We start from the raw sequence: 7,270 nt of genomic DNA on the forward strand, positions 1-7,270 counted from the left end.
ATGACTCTGAAATCTGCTTCTGAAAAGTCTAAGTTCTTTTAATTCTAATCACTACTAAAGTATTAATTCCTAGTCTTAAAAAAAAAGCAATGCTTTTCAAATTCCAAAGGAATTAAATTTAAAATCATTTCAAGCGATGTCTTTATTTCTATGGATAATTCTTTTGGTAGTTTCCGTTTTTGGCAAAGCTGAGTCCCAGAAGAAACCTAAATTCAAGCCATTGAGTTTCCATAAGTGTGCTTTATGTCTGTTACATCACCTAGCCTTCTACATATTACTTTTGGGAAATTTTCCACTATTTGGTCGTTTGTGTCTTCCATCTGTTATCAGATGAAACCCTCTGCTTTTGTGAATCAGTATGGATGCATCTACATGTATAATTGGTAAATTAGAGGAAATTCTCTGCTACTGTTTTCAGTCTCTAATAAAATCAATATATGCTCTCAGACAACTACAAGTCTAGCTGAAGTTCAGTTAGAGATGGGAATACGCATTTCACATTTGGGAGAGACTGAATACTCTATGAACTCCTGTGTGAATTCAATTTGAATGCAAGAGTGTCGCAGAGCTGAAACAGTGTGGTGACTTAGCAAGAGAGAACCCTCTTAGAGAACACCTTGTTATGTTTTTGACCTCAAGTTGTATGGGCCCTTGTAATAATTAATAGCCAGTGTCGCCTCTCTGTTCTTGGTCTCTATCATTGCCTCTCTGACAAATAGTTTATAGCCTATAGTCTTTCCGGTTGTCTTCTCACCCTGATGTTTCATATCTCGGTGGTTTTGTCTTAGAGCTGTGTTCTGCATTTGCTTGCTCATCCATGATGACCTTGTTTGGGCTTTGTTTAGTTTATTTGTTGCCTGATGATACCTACCCTGCCTTACAGGGACCATTTGACTTAATACACATTCAATTTACTGACTTCAGTCACCACTACTTCCCAAAAGACCCAAAAGCACCCCAAAAGGGTTACACCAAGGCCACTGCTAAAAGATGATTGCCCTTCTACCTGACCTCTTCTTCCAGAGCTTCGCGGGTTTAACTCTGCCTCTGTTCCCTGTCCTTCTCCCCTCTTTGGCCACATGTGGTTGTTGTTTTTCCTTTACAGCCAGTGCTGATCTTATTATTAGTAATAAGATAATCACAGGTTGAAGCAGTGCAGCCATGAGAATTCAGGTTAATTTGCCTGCTGTGACTAGACTGATTTATAAGCTCCTCTGTCACTTCCTCCTTCCTCCGCAGTTTGTAGGAGCGTTCTGTAGAGTATTGCCACCAAACAAAAAATTACAAAATCAGGCTCATGAGTTTATACTCAAGAAGATAAACATCCCTATTATAAAATCACCTCATATTTTTGTTTGTTTTTAAGTAGGCTCCATGCCCAATATGGAGCTTGAACTCACGACCCTAAGATCAAGAGTCACATGCTCTACCGACTGAACCAGCCTGGTGCCCTAACATCACCTCACACTGGTAACTACTACTGAGTAGTCAGTAACTTCAGTGTATTTTCTAAAGAATGAAGTATTTGAAATAATAAAGTGTAGAGTTACGAAATGATAAATAACTTAGACTGGATATTCTGGGCATATTATCAAGGCAATGCAGAAAAGTTTTATCAGCAAAAACACCAAGAATTATCTATTATCATCTCAGAGATTATTAAGCTGATCCAGGAGAAAATTTTTTACATGATTAAAAGATTTTAAGCATGGTTCTCAGATCAAGATGAACTCTTCTTCTTCTTCTTCTTCTTCTTCTTCTTCTTCTTCTTCTTCTTCTTCTTCTTCTTCTTCTTCCTCCTCCTCCTCCTCCTCCTCCTCCTCCTCCTTCTTCTAAAGCACTACATTAGGGATCAGCGGGTTTAATTTCTATTCTTCCCCAACTGCTAGTAAGCCTTGGGCTAAGACCTTCCTCTCTGTGAGCCTCCCCTGTCTACTTCATAGCACTGAGAAAGGAAGTAAGAAGATCCCACACTTAAAGGAAAAGGTGAAAGATTTATTCTATCTGAAGAGAAACCAGACTACTTCCACACTTAAAGTAAAAGGCAGGCCTCCTTTCCCTGGTAAAGAATGTTCCATTCCTAGGGCTACTTGCCTCATGTACTTCCAGCTCCAGCAATTAGGTTGTGTGTCCATCAAGAGTCCACTGAGATGGTTGCCCTGTTGTGTTGTTGTGATTGCATCATGTAATACAAAAATGTGTAAATTGCTGAAATGGAAATATAAAAAGGGCTGGTTTTTATATTTCCATTTGTCCAAAAGGACAAATAAAGGCTGTGGGTACCTTGTTAAGGTGAGTGCTATTATGGAAACTTGCAGAGGTATTAGATGTGGGTCTAGATATTTGTAAAATGACTGGAAAGACATTTAGGAGAAGATTCAATTCACAGGTATTTTGGACTCATTGTCTAAGAACACCTTATTTTTTCAAAAAAATTTTAATGTTTATTTATTTTTGAGGGACAGAGCATGAGCAAGGGAGGGGCAGAGAGGGAAGGAGACACAGAATCCGAAGTAGGCTCAAGGCTCTTAGCTGTCTGCACAGAGTCCAACACGGGGCTCGAACTCATGAACCATGAGATCATGACCTGAGGCGAAGTTGGCTGCTTAACCGACTGAACCACCCAGGCGCCTCTAAGAACACTTTAAACAAAATTAAAGACTTGAAGCTTTTGGATTTACTGAGGTGGAATGAGTCTGGAATGCAAATTCGGCTGAGGTAAGCTTGTGACTACATTTCCACAGGTACTTACTTATTATGTTTTTATTTCATTCTGCTCTGCTCATTTCCTGGTGTTACGGTGTTACTTCAGATCGCCTTCACGCCGAAGGTGCTATCCTTTGGCTGTCCCACCTTTTATTTATTTACTTAATTACTTTCTAATGTTTTAAAATTTATTTTGAGAAAGAGAGAGAGCATGCATGCACATGTGCAACCAAGGGAGGGACAGAGAGAGTGGAGAGAGAGAATCCTAAGCAAGCTCCTTGCTGTTAGAACAGTCTGATAAGGCTCAATCTCACAAACTGTGAGACCATGACCTGAGCCAAAATTAAGAGTTCGATACTCAACCGACTGAGCCACCCAGGCACCCTGGCTACACCACCTTTTAAACTTGAGGTCCCCATATTAGCAGTCCCCAAGATTTTACACTTGTCCTCTTGTCTGAAAAGTCTGTCCAAATGGAATTTCAGTGTTTCTCCAACGAGGAAAACATTTCAGGGCAAGCTGCTTTCTTGCTTTGCTCACTTCTCTAGGGTCTTACTTTCCCTTAGGTTTTGGCCTGGTAATCCTTCTTTATCTTCTCAGCTCTTTGGTGATACTTAAAATATATTCCAGGGGCACCTGAGTGGCTCATTTGGTTAAGCATCAGACTCTTGACCTCACAGTTCATGGGATGGAGCCCCACAGTGGGCTCTGTGCTGACAGTGTGGAGCCTGCTTGGGAATCACACACTCTCTCTCTCTCTTGCTCTCGCTCTTGCTCTCTCTCTGCTTCTACCCCACTCACACTTTCTCTCTCTCTCTCAAAATATTCCACCCCCTACAAACACTGTTGTTTTCAGTGGGAAGGTTTTATAACCTGGTCTACATGACATGGTATAGACTTTCTACTGGCCACCTATTCTTGACTCTTATTGAGAAACCAAACTGTCCTGAAATTGTCACATCCCTCCAGAAGAGGTTGATGCCAAGTCTGAGAGCTAGGAAGGCTGCCACTCAAAGTCTTTTTCCTAAAGTAAAACTAGACCCAGTGGGTTCCTTTGCATTATATAGTTCTGTCTCCCACATGCCAAAAGATGTCATAAATTTTAGGTGACAAGCTGCTGGTACGTAATAATTTAATTTCACCTCCATTTCTTGATTATTTTCCCCTATGTTGTCAGTATTTTGAGAAAACAAAATTTATATAAATCATTGAATACTGGGCTTTCCAGTAAAACTTCATGCGATGATAGAAATGTTCTATAATCTGCACCATTTACATGAGCTATTGCATACTTGATATACCTGACTGCAGAACTCAATTTTAGTTTATTAAAATTAAAAAAAATTATTTTAATTTAGGCAGCTGCACATGGCTAGCGTCCGCCATATTGGACAGTGTAGATTCTAAGAGCAATTTCTTTACGATACTTCAAGATAAATACCGGCAATATGGGAGGCTTCATAAAAACTCTTTTGTGACCATGGTTTTCTCTTCAGAAGATATGTAGTTCATAAATCAAAATAGCAGCAACTGCTATTGACATAGAACAAATAACAAATACAACAAAATACTGATTAACCTCCAGATATTTGAGCTCATTTTATGAAATAGGCACCATGCTAGGCACTGAAAAGTGTTCCATATGCCTGATGATGCTTTTGCTTTCTTTTTTTAAAAAAAATTAAAATGTTAATGTTTGAGAGAGTAAGAGCATGAGTGAGGGAGGGGCACAGAGAGAAGGAAGGGCAGAGAGGGGTTTGGGGGACAGAGGAGCCAAAGACGGCTCTGCTGAGAGAGCCTGATGTGGGGCTCGAACTCACAAACCACAAGATCATGACCTGAGCCAAAGTCCGATGCTTAACCGAGTGAGCTACCCAGGTGCCCCCATGCTTCTGCCTTCTAGGTACATGTCATTGTTATAGATGACAGAGGATTTTATGAATAGCTTTCATTGTAAAATACAACTTCATTTGTTCAACTTTCTCCAAGCACACTGGATAGAGATGTTTGGCAATATACAAACAGAGTCAAATACCAGCCCTGTTAGATGCCCTGAAGGGGGGAATGAATCTGTGTTGCATGGAACAAACTGTATCCTGGCATATTAATGGCTCTCAAAATAGATTTGATTTTTTTCCTAATCCAATGCTTACCAAATACAAACGTAGAACCCCATTCTCACCCACAAACTACCTGTTAATAATGATTGTGTGAAATATAAAATGTGTTTTCAGAATTGGAGATGTGTGCTGAGGAATTTTATAACCGTAGATAATCAAAAATGCTGGGTAGCCTAGGATCATTTTTTCTTTTTTCAAAGTGGTGTTTGCAGATCTTTAGGGGGCATGAGTATATTCTCAATGGCCCATAACTTCTCTGAGGAATTTTGAAATGACGTGATTTTAAATATATGATAACCTTCAAAATATGAATATAAGCATGCTTTGGTTTATGGTGATAAGCACATTTTAACAGAGTACTGCTACATGATTTCTCTTAATATTGGCTCATAACTGTTTTACCTTGATTTAAAAAAGAGAGAGATGGACATAAATGACCATTTGCTCCAAATAAAGGCCAAGTAATGGTGGGGTTCATTGTAAAAATACAGGTTTAATGAAAACAAGTCATGAGAGACTTGAGGCATCACGTCACATACAGTAGTAAAAGCATGTTTAGCTCAAAATAATCCATTCTGGATAGCTATTTACTGAAAATTTTCAATTTCAAGAAAACACCTTTCATGGTACTCTAACTTGAAGCTTACTTATTTTATGCTTTTGTTCACATTTATTTTACAAGTGTTTTGGTTTAATAGAGGTACATGAGCTTAAGCCTGAGAATTTTTTGTCCAGATTTATGTTTAGTACGTTGTAATTTTTATAGATTTAAGTAATATTAGGATAAAATAATTGAAGTCAAAACTAGGGGTACATAAAAATTATTTATGCATGGAAACACTGCTCTAGGATATTTCCATTACATTTCTGAATGCATCATATTGTGTTCTTATATATTTAGCCAATATTTAAAATTGGTTTGCGTTCCATGGTTATGCATCATCTGCTGAATTTGCTGTGAGGCCAGGGAAAGTCTGGAAATTATTAAAAACTCATCACGAATGATCATGAGATGACTGTATTTAATATCACTGCAGATAAAAATAGCTTTATTGAACTATTCAAATATGGCAATGTCAAAATTGGTGGGGTTTTTTTCCCCTCCTGATCTCTATTGTCTTAAAAAAAATTCCATACATAGCATACACATTATACAAAGCATGGTTTCAACTACCATTTATAACTCAGTGACTCCAGATCTTTATTTCCAGGCAATTTGCTCATTTGAATTCCAGATGCACATTTCTGGTGCTCTACTAGATATTTCTACCTAACTGTTCCACAAGGATTCCAAACTTAGTCAACCCTAAATTCGATTCTTGTATTCTGGTTCTAGATCAACGGTGTTACTTCCACTCAAACTCAAAAACTCTGAAGTCATCTTCCCCTTCTTTCTTTCCTTCAACCTCTCACCGGCCGTCAGCAAGTCTTGCCAATTCTCCTGCACCTCTGCCGTTGTCTTAGTTTAGGCTGGCACTCAGATGTTGCAACTGGCTGACAGCTGCAATAGCCACCTACCTAGATTCCCCGCCACCAGTTACCTTCATGCCAATCTAGCTTAAAATAGGAAGGACCTATCAGAGAGTTTTCGGTTGACTGCTTCTACCTTGTGTGAGCTGGCCTAGCTCCATTTACTGAGACTCTGTCTTACAAGGCTGTGAGGTTTCCTGAAGGCAAGGGCTGTGTCTCATTTGTCTCTGTGTCCCAGGGTTTAACAAAATTCCCAGCATGCAAGTGGTATGTGTTACATGTTGAATGTTGACAGTACTGGTGAGTGGCTAAGGACATGGGTTTTGGATGCAGATAGGTCTATGTTGAATTTCTGCCTCCTCTTCCACTTACTTAGCTGCCACTTACTTAGCTGCCAAGTGACCCTGGGCAAATGAACTCTTAAGACAGTGATTCTCAGTTCTGGTTGCACATTAGGAGCACACAGGGAATTTATCAAAATGGTTCAGGTCCCCTCTTCAGTTCAATTAAGTCGGAACATACAGAGGATGAGGCTCAGACACAGGAAATTTAATAGTTCCACGGTGATCCTAATATGTAGCCAGTATTGAGTATCATAGCTCTTGGCTTTAATTTCTCATCTACTATATAGTATTTATCTTAAAGGTGTTTTGAGCAGGTGATATGAAATGAAATTTATCACCATATCAGGCACATAATATGTGCTCAATCACAATATTAATACACAACCTCAATTTGTGACCTCTTCCTTCTCCATTGCTATCCTACCCCCAACCCCCTCTGGGACTCTGTCTTCCTTTCAATTCCTGGAATGTGCCGAGATTTTCCCACTTTAAGTAAGTATTTAAACTAAAATAAATGTCCTGTAGGCTAAAATTCTCCACAAGGATTTTCTTGATGGCAATTTCTAAGTGTTTGGGTTAGGGGAGGCATAAGCTGGATAAATAGAACTCACATTGCTTTGCAGAGAGCAT

Source organism: Hyaena hyaena, unplaced genomic scaffold (assembly GCF_003009895.1).
Source record: "Hyaena hyaena isolate Hyena2069 unplaced genomic scaffold, ASM300989v1 scaffold_448, whole genome shotgun sequence".
Lineage (NCBI taxonomy): Eukaryota > Metazoa > Chordata > Mammalia > Carnivora > Hyaenidae > Hyaena > Hyaena hyaena.